Genomic DNA, 16,934 nt, shown 5'->3' on the forward strand with positions numbered 1-16,934 from the left:
AGTAAACTATAAACATTCAAAAGTGTAGCTCATTTCTTTAGACATGACTTTATGGATTATATTCGTTATTGTAAATGCAGATATCATTTCTATAAATACATTTTAACTTAGAATAAAAATATATCATCTTGTAATTTTTTAGAAAATAATAATTTAAGTTTGATCACAAAATATAATTAACTCACAAAACACAATTTTACAAAACATATCTAATATTATTTTGATTTCCCATTCTTTTTAAAATTTATTAATAAAATTTAAAACACTAAAAATAAAAATAAAAATAGCTTTAATCGGTCCATTCCTACAAATTAATTAAAACTTCCATGGAGGTTAATGAAGGTACATCGTTTGTTTTACGGGACGCCCAACTTAGCTAGATTCCAGATTTGTAACGATGTGTATACAAGGGAAGGACAAATAACGCTTGTTCTATGTAATTTCCAATTGAATTAAGTGGTTATAAGTCATGTGCTTTCTTCGTCATGATTTGGTTAGATGATTGCAATGTACATCTTGATATGGACATTTCATTAACACACATTTGACGTGAATTGAATTGAATACAACTTTGCTGATAAGAAATCCGACCTTATCATAGAGCTAGAAGTGAATTCATAATTATACCATGTTAAGGTTTGTAAAAAATAATTTGTGATAATGGTGTTGTAATGATTTGTTGATTAATTATTGTTATTTTTTGTAATTAATTATTTTTATGTGTTAAGCAATTTTGAACCCAAGACTTCCTACACGAGAGACTCACAAGTTACTGTTGTGTTGTAGGCTCTTGCCTAAGTTGGTCATAACTTTTATATTAAGGCTTGAGAATCATCGATTGAATTGTATTTTATTTAATATGTTTATAGATAATTTGTAGAGGAAAAGCAGATATGGAGTTTTATTAATAGAGATTGTATATAGTTACGAGTTAAAAGAGAAATAAGAGATAGTGGCTTGATGTGAAATATGGACTTTAGATTTTGAAACATTGTGATAAAGAGATAAAAAATGAAATTTGTAATTATGATTGATGATAGAGGCTAAAGGTGATTAATGCATAAGAGTTTAAAGTCTTAAGAAGTAGATAACTGTCATTTGTATAGTTGGTGTAACTGCATCCTAATGGTCAGATCTTGTCCAGAGCAAAGATGGGACTTTGGGTACCTACAAAGGAGGTGTTTTTGATTTATATTTGCATAAGAAAAAAAAATGACAACGCTGAGAACTATCATTAGGAGTTTTTATAATAGTGGGTATAACAATTAGCTTCCTTGTTAGTAGTTAGGGTCTATGATTGAATCGATGATGATAAAAATGAGTAAACACATAAGTTGAACACTAAATACATTTTTATGTTGCTTTACATAAATGCCTCAAATGCATGGTCACAAATTTCAATTGGAATGTTTGGTGCATAAATTTACACCTCCCCCTGAATCCACTAACCAATCCCTATTATATTATCCTTCAAGTCCATATCAATAACCTTTCCCCATGTTTTGTCACTTAGTGATTTGATGTGTGGCATCATACTTTCCTTAGAATAGGTTGAACAAGACCTAGCTTTCATATTTTAGAATTTAAACTTCTCACTCTTAAGATGACTTTTGTAGACATTAGAATTTTTATTTATCCAATCCATGCACCAAAATCCTTGAGTTGACTATTTACGATCATGTAATTTAGTACATTTTCTATGCAATCAAAAGAACTTTTTAGTGTAATAGTATTCAAAATTAGTAAAATAAATCTCAATCAAAATTAGTCAAATAAATCTCAATCAAAATTACATTATTATGCAGTATATTTTCTAAATGTAAACAACTTATTGGGGCTTGAGTACTTTACGGAAGTCCAAGTCTTTTCCCCATCTTAAAGTTGAACTCATTATGTTTGTCAATATGACTCTTTTATTGATAATAGGTTCATAAGGCACAAGTGAACATAGGAGGACATCTCATAAAATAAACTAAGAATATGAGAACATGTTACGATGCTAAGAAAATAGGTATTATACACAATGAATAATAATGTTTAATATTGTAATGTTTAATAAATTGTTATGTATATTCCTTTAGAACATCCTTGAGGTTAGTTGATATTGTATTGTAATTTTATATTATAATAATTTAATACTGGAGATACTTTGTTGAATGTAGTAATTTTCGCTTAGAACATAAAAGAAAAAAATGGCGAATTTATCTACATATGCAAAAAATGCAGGGTAGGCATTTGATCTTAAAAACAAGGTTTAAAACCCTAATTCACAACTTCAGAAAGGCAACAATCTTAGAAGTAATGCGAAGGCTTGAGTCATAACACAATGTCTCCCTGCCATGAAAGACTCGGCGAGATTAGAATATGTGATCAAAACTGTGAATAAATTCTCCATCTTGGAGAAATTTGTGGAAAAGGAAAATCAAGGACAACCTAATCACCATGAAGCCATGTCCGCACAACAGGAGGAAACAAGAAAGTTGATGAACAATCTGCCTAAGTTTAGCTGCTCCAAGCTCAAATCTCCTTGCAGATCTTTAGGTTTGATGGGGTTTCCTAGATTTCAGCTGATTATATTTACTACAATAGTTTGGAAAAGTAGATTAGGGTTTTTAATCTCACTAAGTATGCACGTTCAAACGATTTTGATGTTTCCTGTAAACAAATGAGGTTTTGTAGGTATGAGTCCGCAGATTAGTACCAACACCCTCTAGACCATGCCAATAGGTTAGGGATCTCATTTCCACGACTGTTAGGAGCTTCTCCTAGATCTTATATCCCCCCACCGAAGAACTGTGGTTGAAAATTCTCAAGATTTGTCTAAATCCAGTAGGCATTCCAGTACTTCAGCTTCATCAATCCTGAAGAAATCATTATCAACATCAACAATGAAGAAAGCAAAGAAAGATGGCATGAATGTTAATCAGTCAGAGTTTTCACTTTTTGGAATGGCCCCAAGAAAGATTTACTAAATCTCTGTAATTGGCTAGAGGAAAATTGTGAGGAACAGGTAAGTATCTCTCACTTTTTAGATAGAATTCTTTATTTACATTGTATGGATGAATATGACAAAAAATATTTTATATTTACTTTTAAATTTTTTTTCAAAGGCCATGCTATTAAATTTGTAGAATGGCTCCCGAATTTTAGGGATGAAGTTTTAGATTTCATGTTACCAACATGGTTTAGCATATAGTCTCTGCCCCCAAAGTTGCTGCCCCCAAAGTTGCTTCATATAGAGATACTTAAGAAATTAGGATCTTCTATGGGAGATCTAATAGGTATAGACTTATCCTTTTAGTACTATAATAATGTTAAATTGCTCATCAAAACTAAGATCAATCAATCTATTTGTATGCATAGGAAAGTAATTACAAACAAAGCATCATATGATCTAAATCTGTATACCTTTGATGGTAAAATATCAAAAATTATAAGATTAGATGACAATAGAAAGATCAGATTCAAGACATTGCCACTTACCTTAGATTTCAATAGTAAGTTCCCAATGATGAGAATCAGGAAAAATAGGATATGCCAAATGATTGCTGAACATAAGACTCCTACACATTCTAATGAGAAGATGGACATTCATTCATTCAGAAAGGTTAGAGAATAGAGGGAATATGGAGTCGGTATCAATAGTAAGATTAAATCTTAATTTAGTTATAGTGGTTGATCATAAAAAGAGTCCAGTACTTAAACAAGATGACAAGGCAATGGGAAAGCAAGGGCCAACTAGAGAGAAACAAAGAGCTTCAAATAGCAATAAAAGATAGAGTTAGATTGCAGCAGAAGATATAGAGAGCAGTGGGGGCACAAATTTACAGAACTCTCATGGAAAGTCGATATCCAAAGATATGGGAAAAGAGAAGTCTAACTCCATTGATTCTAAGAACCAAGAACTAAATATAAACTCCAACATAGAAAATATGGACAAAAAATTATGTCTAACAGGTGAAGAAATCAAAGACAGAGAGATCTCAGCAGTACAAAAAATAGAGGCTTTATTCGAAAATGAAAAGCATAGTATAGAGGATATAGAGAATTCACTTCTATTCAATCTAAATGTAGAAGGTGAAGAGGAATCAAAATACCAGCGAAAGAAATTAAATCTAAACAATTCCATTTGCGTGTAATAGAGGACAAAATAGTAACACCTATCAAAGAGGTCCCTAACAGGTTGTCCAAATTTTGGCAGACTCCATCTGCCTCTATCAGTTTTCCATTTACCCCAGCCAATAATCAAAAGGAGAAGAATGGTGATTTAAACGGAGTAGGAGAACTTCTTTCCAAAGAACTTTATGAGTTCTTAAATATAGATAATACATGGGAAGAGGAATTGGAAAACATGAGCATATCAAAATTAGAAGAAGATAGCCTTGATCGACTAACTGAGGAATTAGTTCAACTGTTTAGTTTTGAGAATATTGATAAAAGCACTGAAGCTCAGAGAGAAGATTTAATTTAGAGAGTACTCAAATTAGGGGGAGACAATTATACAGGTGAAGACTTAAAAAGAGACCTGTTGAACATAGAGAATGAGGACAAAAATAAGAGACAATCTCAGATAAGTGAAAATGGAACAAATACAGAGCAAAGGGATGAGGTTATGGGTATGGACAACAAATAAGGTTCAAATCTAGAGATAGGAAATCAATCAAGCCTAATAAATCAAATTCTAAGAGAATTGGAAAATGAGGATAGAGAAAGGAAAGATAGCAACAAGATGACTACAGCTCAAAATAAGGAAAAAAAAAAACACGGAGTAGCTTGGGATTCAAATGAATTAGGACAGTTTAGACTCACCTATGTGCGGAAAAGTTAAAGGTGAAAGATGAAGAAAATCTTTGGAGGAACTCAGGGAAGTGGATGGTCAAAATAGATAACAACAAAAGATAGATCAGATATTTAACAACAGGAAGGGGAAGTGCCTTTTGAAGGATATATGAAGATCACAACATGGAATGTTAGGGGTTTGAAGGCCCCTAGCAAGAAAAGACTTCTCAAGGAAAACCTGAAATTATTTGAATTTGAAATAATTTTATTACAAGAAACAAAATTAAGTAATCTAGAAGGAATTAAATTAGGAAAGAAGATAGGTTTCTAGAGTATCTCTCTACAAGAGCCTTTAAGTGCATCAGGGGGATTAGGATTCATTTGGAATCCTAGGAAAGTAACATTAGATATTTTAAACAAAAATAGTAACTGGATTAGTGGTATAGTCCAGAGTTAGAAATCTAATCTCAAGTTTATTTTAGTTAACATTTATGGTCCAATAAGTAATTTGGAGAAAAAATTAGTTTGGGAAGAAATCAATTTATTTATAAACAAATATAAGAATAGTAAGATCTTACTAGATGGAGACTTTAATACTATTCTAAACTTAGATGAAAAAGTAGGTGGAGTTCAACAGATCACGCAATCTTCTAAAGAATTCAAAATATGGTGTGACTACCATAATTTGATTGATATTCCACTCACTAATGGGAATTTTACATGGAATAATAGACGGAAGAATTTTGTTTATATTGCTGAGAAATTAGATAGGTTCTTCATTAAAGGAGATTTGGATGTAAATAACTTGAATGTCCAAGCCTCCATTTTGCCAATTGTGGGGTTAGACCATTTCCCACTTAGAATTGAATTCTCTGAACCACATAAACCTGCAAGGAATCTGTTTAAATGCGAAAATATGTGGTTTTCAGATCATAACTTTTTAGGAAATATTAAAGAATGGTGGTCGCAAATTAATTTTGAAGGATGTAAGATGTTTATTTTTGTCTCCAAAATGAAGATGCTTAAGGAGAAGATTCTTAAATGGAATAAAGAACACTTTAATGACATTTTTAAAGAGAAAATTGATATTGAAGAAAGGTTAAACGAATTAAATTTTGAAGTAATTAAGAACATCATGAATAATGATAGCTACTTATTAGAAAAAGAATTACTCACCAAACAAGAGGAAATTTTATCCAAAGAAGAATTTTTTTGGAGGCAAAAATCTCGGGAGAGATGGTTAGTTGAGGCGGATCGTAACACAAAATTCTTTCACAACTCTATCCTCTATAATAGAGCTAAGAGTAAAATATCTAGCATTAAAAACCATTTGGGTATCTCAATTGAAGATCCGAATGAAATTGCGAGAACTTTTGTGGATCATTTCCATAAAACTTTAAACAATTTTGAAGGGTCAAATAGAGAAGTTCAATCTAATTTGCTCAAAGTTATCCCCAAAATTATCACAACTGAATATAACAAAGGTTTAAATAAACCTATCACATTGGAAGAAGTTAGATCGGTGGTATTTTAGATGAATTCAGATAAATCTCTAGGCCCAGATGGTTTTCAGGCCTTCTTTTTCTAGAAATGTTGGGATATTATTGGTCTCGATCTATGGAAAGCCATTGAAGCATCAAGGAATGGTGGAGCACAATTATCACAAAACAATTATACCTTTCTCACCCTGATCCCCAAAAAGGCGGAGCCTGAGAGTCCTGGTGATTTCAAACCAATTGCACTATGTAATACTATTTACAAAATATTTTCCAAGATACTAGCTAATAGATTAAAGAGTATCCTTCCAAAAATTATATCTGAGGAAAAAATAGGCTTTGTCCCAAGTAGATCTATTCTTGATGACATCCTCATCATTCAAGAGACTATCCACTCTGCTTGCAAGAATAAAGAGGCATGCATGTTCATGAAGCTTGACATCTAAAAAGTCTATGACAAGGTTGATTGGCGATTTCTTTGTAAGACCCTAGAAGCTTTCAGTTTCTCTAATCAATGGATCAACCTTATTTTTAAATGCATATCATCTACTAAAATTTCAGTGCTTATTAATGGGTCCATCGAAGGTTTTTTTGAAACCTCGAGAGGGATTAGACAAGGGGATCCTTTATTTCCCTCCCTCTATATAATTATGGTTGAAGCTTTCAGGAGAGCACTCATTGAGGCTTATAATAATTAGCAGATCAGAGGCATTACTATCACTAAGAATATTTCTAATATCGCCCATCAACAATATGCAGATGATACAATCCTGCCTGGCAATAGTTCTGTAAAAGAATCGCGCAAGTTAAAATCCATCATAGAGCGTTACATGAAAGCTTTCAGAAAAAAAATTAATGAGTTGAAATCTGAGATTTACTTTTTGATACAGATCCAAAAATAGAAAATCAGATTTGCAACATCATGGGGTACAAAAAAGGTTTGTTCCCGTGTAAGTACCTGGGCATTGAGTTAGAGAAAGACATAAAATCCAGTAAGGTATGGGAGAGTACTTTAGAAAAACTAGATGTTGGGATTGGTAGTTGGAAAGACAAATGGCTCTCAAAAGCTGGTAAGAGCATTAAGATAAGCTCTGTTTTGTCAGCCATCCCGACTTACCCTCTTTCCTATCTACCTTTATCCTCACGTCTTCTGCATATATTCGAGGCTAAACTCAAAAATTTTCTTTGGAGTGATTGCGAGGAACACAAAAAATTGGCTCATTTTAAATGGGATAATATTTGCAAACCTAAGGAGATGGGAGGATTAGGGATTAAGAATCTGCAATGACAAATTGAAGCATTAGGGGCTAAGTTAATTTGGCGCATCTATGAGGAGAGAGAACCATAAGTGGGAAAAGATTATGTATAACAAGTATCTTAATGCTGATGATCCCCAGAGAGCTAGAACTTTATGATTAAGTGTCAACATCTACAACAAATATTTAACTTGGGATGTCGGTAAGGGCGATGAGGCCCTATTTTGGGAGGACTCTTGGGATGGGTACACTCCGTTAGACAATAATCTCATCCCCGTGGAACTCAAAGAAAAATTAGTCAATTTGTGGGGCAGTAAAGTCAGTAATTATAAGACAAAGATCACAAATGAAGGATCTTCAAGATGGATATGGAAACCTCTAGAGGACATAGAATTGGACCCGACTGTAGCAAGGCTTACGAAGAGATTACTCAAGTTAGGAAAGTTAAATAGCTTGAGAGAAATGATAAGCTTATTTGTGCAGCTTCGAATAATGGCCAGTATAGTGTGAAAAATGGATACAAAGCAATGATGTACTCACAAAGATGGGATGAAGTGGAAATTCCACTTAAATTTTGCTAGGAACCTGCTTGTTTGCCAAAGGCATGATTTTTTTTTTATGGTTGGCAATCCAAAACAGGATTCTGACGGCAGATAGACTCTCTAAATTAGGCTATGAAGGCCCTTCTAGATGTGTTTTATGTAAGCTAAACAATGAGGACTCTTATCACCTATTATACAGTTGTCCATTTTCCCAATCATGTTGGGAATGGCTCAGAAATATGTTAGGTTGGTCTATGCCATTAACTAAATCATTTATTGCTCTCCTCAAGGGTTGGCCTACCAATTTGTGTAAAGGCATTTATAGTAAACTTTGGAATATTAGTCCTTCTATTTTGATATGGGAAATTTTGAAAGAAAGGAATAGAAGAATTTTCTATGATTCAGAGTTAAAGCCAGAAGAGTTAATAGTAAAAATAGAAGCTAGCATAGTTGAAACAACTAACTCCCATCTTAGAAAATCTAGAAAAGAAGAAGGCTCCTTTTTTATTTGGGATGGTCACATGAAGAAGAATTGGTCAAATTTGATTAACCCTCCACTTGTCTATTTTAAGAAAAGCAAGGTTGAAGGGAAACATGTAAATGGGCCCCCCCTTCAAAGGGATGAGTGAAACTTAATTTTGATGGGGAAGCTAGAGGCAACCCAGGAATAACAAGTATTGGTTGCATTATTAATGATGATATACGTAAATAGATTTCCAAAAAAGCCATGTCTATTCATCCTACCTCCAACAATTTGGCAGAAGTAGAAGCATTAGAAAAAGGTCTGTAGCTTTGTCAAAAGTTAGGATTATCAAATGTAGTCATTGAAGGTGACTCACAAATAGTCTTAAATGTGATAAGGAAATGAGAAACCACCAAATGGATCCTTAACTCTAAGTTAGAAGAAGTTCTTGGGCTCGTAGATCAGTTTGCAGAGACCTAGATATGTCACATCTATTGAGAAGGCAATGAAAAGGCAGATTATTTAGCAAATGAGGGAGCCAATGGTGTTAACTCCTTGGTTTCCAGAGACATGGTATAAACATCTCCAATTATAGATTTTACTTTATTTTTAGTTCCCTTTCTTTAGGTTTGACCCTTTTAAATAATGGAATTTTCAGAATAGATAGTTAGTAGTAATGAGTCAATCTAATAATAAATGCAACAAAGGGAAGTATAGCATAACATAGTGAACATATATAGCCACCATAGACAGTATTTTGCTAGGCTAGTAGTTATAAGTTAAGTTGTGAAGCTCTTAGATATATTCCCTTACCATATATAGTGGGATCTCTTAATTTGATCTCAGATATATAGTGCTTGTTATGATTAACTCTTAAATTGGCTCTTCATCATTAATAATATAAGATTGGTCTCTTTATTACTCTGGGTGTTATGACCCCTTTTGATGGGTGGTTTGTGGTATGATTGCATTTGAGTGACGTTAAGTCACGAAGACTTTGGAGGAAGCATCAAGGTGTTTCTAGAGGATTCAAGGGGGTTTTGTTTTGTTCTTTTGTTTTGGCTTTGCTTGGTCTTTCTCACTATGCATGTTGTTGTCATAAGATGGATACATTCATTTGTGTCTTCCATACCTTATAAGTCCACATCATGGCCTTCCGAGGCAATATTAAACCAAAAAGATGGAACAGGGTACTAAGGCCAGTTGATGGGATGACATGTATTGCAGTCAGCAGGGAAATAGGAGAGGGTGTCTTCAAATATGATTCTACATGAAGGATGAATAGCAACATCATCAGGATCTTCATCGGGTCTATGGCAAGAGACGAAATAAACAAATGGGAAATAGTGAGGCTTTGTTTAAATATCTTTGATCCCACCTGGTGCCACAGTTTGATAGAAGCAATCATGAGCTTGGATGAGGTGCTAAGAGTGCCCCTTCCTGAAATGTACATGAACCACCCACCAAGGAGCCTTATCATGGCTAATATACCGAGGTAGCCTGCATTGGTAGTAAGGGACTAGGTAGCCTTCAATGAGGTATGGCCAAAAATGGAATCTTGTTTTCAATTCCTTCTTAGATGGAGAAAAATCAGGATGGACAATGAAATTTATTGGCTCAACAACTATCTTAGTTTGTTTAATGCATATGTTCACTCAGGGGTTGGATTTGGTAACTTGGAGGCATTAGACTTTGGTACTCCCAATATCGAGAAATCTAGCAGGGAGAAGTCCACCTTTGAATTTCCCCCCATTTCAAGTTGGAAAACCCTAATGACATTGAAGAAGTCATTATGGTGTTTAGGAAGAAATAAGGTGTGTCTAGTTTATAGTAAGACAACTATGGTTTTCGGGTGAGTCAATCTGTTGGTTATGTACTGTATGTGGGTATTATGATGGTTCTTCGATGAGGAATTTTGATGATATCCTGCTATTATACTGGATGTAGCTTTTAGTATGGCTAGTAGCTCATAGTTTCCATCAGGTTTGTACCTACCCAATAGGGATTTTGATTCAGTAGCAGTATGTTATCACATTTTCTTCATATTGTAAAAAGAGGGGGGACAGAGTAGTGGAATTATGTTATATAGAACACTCTTAAATTATGTAAATAACTCTAATCCTAATATATAAAGTGGATATTATTAGTAATTGTGGCACTTTCAAATTCTGATACATGGCAAGGTTTTCGCATTTTTAGTTAATTGTATGGTCTTTATGCGGTCTAATTCTCTTTGAATGTAGTTTGGGAAGACACTTATTTGTATCAATTTTATAGTAGGTTAGTTAAATTATTTGACCTATTATCTTAACATCCATGGGTGGCGCAGCAAGGAACTTTGTTCACATATGAATCAATTATATAGTCCCATTTCTATTTTTGCAAAATGATTGATTCTCATGAGTTTTAGAGTATCAAGTGTTAGTTTGTGCTGAGTAATCAGGAAAGTACTATACATACTTCATAAATTCTTTGGGGCTCGCCAAATTTTTTTCTTTGGGTACTATTTGTAGATTTTCCACTAAGTTAATGGCTAATATTTGCCAGTTTATAGTCGACATGTAGTAACCCTAAAGTGGTTTAATACTTGTATAAAATGGCTTAGGGTTAGGGTTGTTTTATAGTTGTGATGTGAAATAGGTTCTTGTGGTGGTATTGAGCTATAAGGGATTACAAATTGTAATTAGGTTCTAATCACTTGATTGTAATAATATTGGACTTGCTGTTTGGTGGATGTTGCCCAGGGTTGGGTGAACCACATTAAATCTTGGTGCCTTGTGTTCTTTTCTGTGTGATCTATTATTTTTTGTTATTGGTTATATTTGCATGTAATTATTATTTTCTGTCCATGGTTTAATCCTAACAAATGGTATCAGAGCAAGGTTTTTTTTTAGTTATCCTCTGCAGGAAAGTCTCACGGTTGAGTGGGAGTCTCATAGTTGAATGGGAGCGATGGCAGATGAGGGTAAGCCGAGGGTTGATAGGTTTAACAAACATAACTTCCAGTTATGGAATATGCAAATGGAAGACTATCTTTATCATAAGGATTTATGGAAGTTGTTGGAAGGCAAAGCCAAGAATCATGGATCTATGTCAAATGATGAATGGGATCTTTTGGACAGAAAGACACTCAGAAGCATTCGATTATGCCTAGCACCATCGATGGCATTTAATATTACAAAAGTGAAGACGACAGAAGAATTGATGCAAACCCTAGAGAAACTATATGAAAAGCCCTCTGCTTCAAACAAGGTATTTCTCATGAAGTGTTTATTTAATATGAAAATGGCAGAAGGTGGATCTGTTACATATCATTTAAATGAGTTTAATACTAATACTAGTTATTTATCTTCTATGGGTGTCAATTTTGATGAAGAAATTAGGGCTTTCTTGATTTTGTGTTCTTTTCCTAAAAGCTGGAATGGCTTGGTAATAGCTATGAGTAATTTTGTTCCTAGATCTAGTACCCTAAAATATGATGATGTGATTGGTGTTATTCTGAGTGAGGAAACTCATAGGAAAACCTCAGGTGGATGTACATTAGGAAGTGCTTTGAATGCACAAAATAGGGGTAGAACGAATGAGAGAGGAAGTAACTCTAGAAATCATGAGAAATCAAGAGGAAAGTCAAAGGGCAGGAGGTCTCAATCGAGAGGACCGAATGAATACTAGTATTATGAGAAACCAGGGCACAAAAAGAAAGATTACTGGAATCAAAAGAAAAATGAAGGAGATAAACCAGATGGAGAAAAGGAAGTAAATGTGGTAAGTAACAAATCCAAAGAGGATGCTTTGCTTCTATCTTTAGAAAGTGTTGATGATTCATGGGTTTTAGATTCTGGTGCTTCTTTTCAAGCTGCACCTCATAGAGGTTATTTCATTGATTATGTCCAAGGGGATTTTGGACTTGTTTATTTGGACCCTGTCAGATTGTTGGAAAGGGAAAACAATTAAGATTAAGTTGCAAAATGGGAATCATTGGCTACTACATGAGGTAAGACATGTTCCAAGGCTAAGTAGGAATTTAATCTTGGCAGGGCAACTCGGTGATGAAGGTTGTGTAGTTACTTTTAATGATAAAAATTGGAAGGTTTCAAAAGGTTTCCTTGTAGTAGTAAAAAGTGGGAAAGTAGGCACCTTATATCTTTGTATAGGTCATATTATTCCTTCTACTTTAATTTTTTTAGAGAAAAATGAATGTTCAGGAACAATTACTGCAGTTGAGCAAAGAGAACAAATAGTTGCTATAGATTCTGATACAGCGTTGTGGCACAATAGACTTGGGCACATGAGTGAGAAAGGTATGAAAGTACTTCATTTAAAGAATTTTTTACCAAGTTTGAAATGTGTTAATATGGATTTCTATGAAAGTTGTGTGTATGGAAAACAAAAGAGAGTGAGTTTTGTGAAGATTGGGAAGAAAAACAAAAAGGAGAAATTAGAGCTTGTGCATACCTGTATGGGGACTGACTCAGGTATCTTCCCTTGGTGGATCTCATTATTATGTTACATTTATTGATGATGCAACTAGAAAAGTATGGGTTTATTTCCTTAGACATAAATATGATGTATTTCAAACTTTTAAGAAATGGAAATGCTTGGTTGAAAATGAGACTGGTAAGAAATTAAAATGTCTCAGATCTGATAATGGTGGTGAGTATTGCAGTCATGAATTTGAAGATTATTTCTCTACTAATGGTATTCATAGACATAAAACTATTCCAAGGACTCCACAGGAAAATGGAGTGGCTGAACACATGAACAAGACTATAATGGAGTGCGCAAGGAGCATGAGTTTGCATGCTGGGTTGCCCTTACACGTGTGGGTGAAGGCTGTCAATAATGTTATATATTTGATCAATAGAGGTCCCTCTACTCCTTTGGGCTGTGGTATTCCAGAGGAAGCATGGACTGGTAAGAAGGTGAGTTATTCTTTTCTCAAAACCTTTGACTATGAAGCATTTGCTCACGTAGATTTTGAAAATAGAACCAAGCTAGAAGCTAAGTCAAAGAAATGTGTATTTTTTGGATATGGAATTAATGAGTTTTGTTATAGGCTTCGGGATTTTGAAAATCATAAAATTGTAAGAAGTTGAGATGTTATATTCAATGAGAAAGTGTTGTGTAAAGATCTGTTGTAGCAACATGAGAAGAAAGAAGATGATTATGTAGTGTTGGATGATACTCCAAAAGTTGATGTTCCAACCATTCCTCATGATGTGCAACAACTGCAACAACAAATACCACACACACCGATGAATGTTAGATGGTCAACAAGGAAAATTAGACCTCCAGAAAGATTTTCTCCCTCTTTGTATTCTATTTTACTTACTAATGTTGGTGAACCTGAATGTTATGATGAAGCTGTGTAGGTGGATACTAAGATTCAGTGGGAGTCTGCAATGAAAGACAAAATGGACTCTTTGCTAAAGAATAAGACATGGGATTTATGCACGTTGCCTACTAGTAAAAAGGTTTTATAGAATAAGTGGGTTTATAGGTTGAAAGAAGAGGAAGGAGGAAAGAAAAGATTTAAAGCCAAGTTAGTCATGAAAGGATTTGTACTAAAAAAGGGCATTGATTTTGATGAGATATTTTCTCTTGTTGTTAAGATGACTTATATCCATACTATTTTAAGTCTTGTGGCTATTGAAGATTTGCATTTAGAGCAGCTTGATGTTAAAACAACCTTCCTTCATGGTGATTTGGATGAAGAGATAGATATGGCTCAGCCACAGGGATTTGTAGTCAAAGGTAAGGAGAACTTAGTGTGCAAATTGAAGAAAAGTTTATATGGCTTGAAGCAAGCACCTCGGCAATAGTATCTAAAATTTGATAGTTTTGTGCATGAGCATGGATACATTAGGTGTCATTCAGATCACTATGTTTAATTTAAGAGGTTGGATGATGATAGCTACATTATTTTATGTTTATATGTTGATGATATGCTTGTAGCTGGGTCTAACATGGATCACATTAAGGGGCTGAAATGCCAATTAGCACATACACTTGCTATGAAGGATTTGGGGGAAACAAAAAAAATCATTGGTATGAAGATTCATAGAGATAGGAAGAATAGAACATTAATGCTATATCAAGCTGATTATGTGGAGAAGGTGTTGCAATGTTTCTCTATGGAGAATGCTAAAGCTATTAGCACACCTTTACCTGGTCATTTGAAGTTGACTAAGGAGACGTGTCCCAAGACACAAGAAGAGGAGGATAAGATGTCCAAGGAACCCTATGCTTTAGCTGTAGGAAGCTTGATGTATGGTATGGTATGTACTAGGCTAGATATTGCACATGCAGTGGGAGTCGTTAGCAGGTATATGAGTCATCTAGGAATTGAGCATTGGAATGTCATCAAATGGATTCTTAGATATTTGAGAGGAACATCCAATAAGTGTTTACACTTTGGGGGCTCTACTACTGATTTACAAGTCTATGTTGACTCATATTTTGCAGGGGATATTGATACCAGGCAGAGTACTACAGGTTATGTCTTTAATGTTGGTGGGGCAGTTGTGAGCTAGGTTTCTAGGTTACAAAAGGTTAATGCTTTATCCACTACAGAGGCAGAGTATGTAGCTGCTACAAAGGAAACCAAAGAGATGATATGGCTTTAGTTCTTCTTGGAAGAATTGGGACATCCTCAAAAGGATAATTATTTGTTCATAGATAGTTAGAGTGCCATTCATCTTGCAAAGAATTTAGCTCTGCATTTAAAGACCAAACACATACTGTTACGATAGCATTTTATTTGGTCAATTTTGGAGGATGGATAGTTAAAGCTAGAGAAGATACATACAAATGATAATCCTACAGATATGTTGACAAAGGTAGTAACAAGGGAGAAGCTAAACTCCTCTTCAACTTTGGTTAATCTTCTAGAGTAAACATGAATAAAATAATAGTAGAGTCCAGGGTGGTTTGATCCAGTGGGAGACTCATGGAGTAGCAACATAGCTATAGGATCAATCTCCAAGTGGGAGATTGTTGTTTAGTGTGGAGCCTGATTAGTCCCCAAGTGGGAGATTTTTAGTTTGTGGTGACTAATCAGGAAAGTACTGTACATACTTCATAAATTCTTTGGGGCTCGGGGCATTGCCCAAAATTTTTTGGGTACTATTCGTAGATTCACCACTAAAGTAATGGCTAATATTTGCCAGTTTATGGCCGACATGTAGTAACCCTAAAGCGATTAATACTTGTATAAAAGGGCTTAGGGTTAGGGTTGTTTTATAGTTGTGATGCGAAATAGGTTCTTGTGGCGGTATTGAGCTGTAAGACATTAGAGATTGTAATCAGGTTGTAATCATTGGATTGTAATAATATCAGACTTGCTGTTTGGTGGATGTAGCCTAGGGATTGGGTGGACCACATTAAATCTTGGTGCCTTGTTTTCTTTTTTGTGTGATCTATTATTTTCTATTATTGGTTATATTTTCATGTAATTGTTATTTTTTGTCCATGGTTTAATCCTAACATCAATTCTGGCTACTCTCTGAAGCATTTAAGGGTAATAATCTAATTGATTTGGTAACTATAATCTCCTATAAATTTTCCATTCAAGTTAGTCTATTACACTACTTCTAATATGATTTTCAACATGCTTGGACAGGCCATATAGTATTATTGCCTGCGGAATTTGACTATAAGCTTTTTAGTTTCAATGGAAGATGATAGCAGTATATGGTTATCTATAAGTATAGAGTTGTTCATTTAACTTTGTTTTTGATTGGTAGTAGAGTTATATGTATTAAGAGGTATATTAGAACATCTTAGTTTTCTTTGAAAGGATTTTGTTAGTTTTAAATTTAATAATAGTTTAATGTATTGACTTAGTCATACAAGGTTTGAATTTTCCATATATGTCAATGCTGATTTATATTGACAATATGCTTTATAAATTAACTAAGTAGAAAATGATAAAGCTTCTTAAAATGAATGAGGGGGATGATTATGAGTAGATTTGGGTGGATAAAGAAAAATTAGTCTATTTGATCCATTCTAGGTGAATTGATTGTTTATCTAATTAGGAAGCTATTGAATAAGTTACTACTAACCAATCTAATTGATCAACCTATAAGGAATCTATGTCCATAGCACTTAGCCATGAATGGAGCATACAACATCGGTTGGTATGGTCCACAGGGAACAATACGTTATATGACATAAGAGAAAATAGAATCATGGATATTATGCATCTTGTTGTAACAATAATAGTTATGTAATATTTCTACTAGGGTATCCCCTTTCATATTGTAATAATAAAGGACCATGGTCCTAGGCAAGACTGGAGGTTTTCTTCTCTGTTTTCCTACCAGTGCCCATTTGAACAAAGACATTATGTTGTATGTTATTTATTTTAATTAATAAAATCAAGGCTTCAGTCGTT

This window comes from Cupressus sempervirens, chromosome 3 (genome assembly GCF_028749045.1).
Source record: "Cupressus sempervirens isolate cs-2001-9-10 chromosome 3, ASM2874904v1, whole genome shotgun sequence".
Classification (NCBI taxonomy): domain Eukaryota; kingdom Viridiplantae; phylum Streptophyta; class Pinopsida; order Cupressales; family Cupressaceae; genus Cupressus; species Cupressus sempervirens.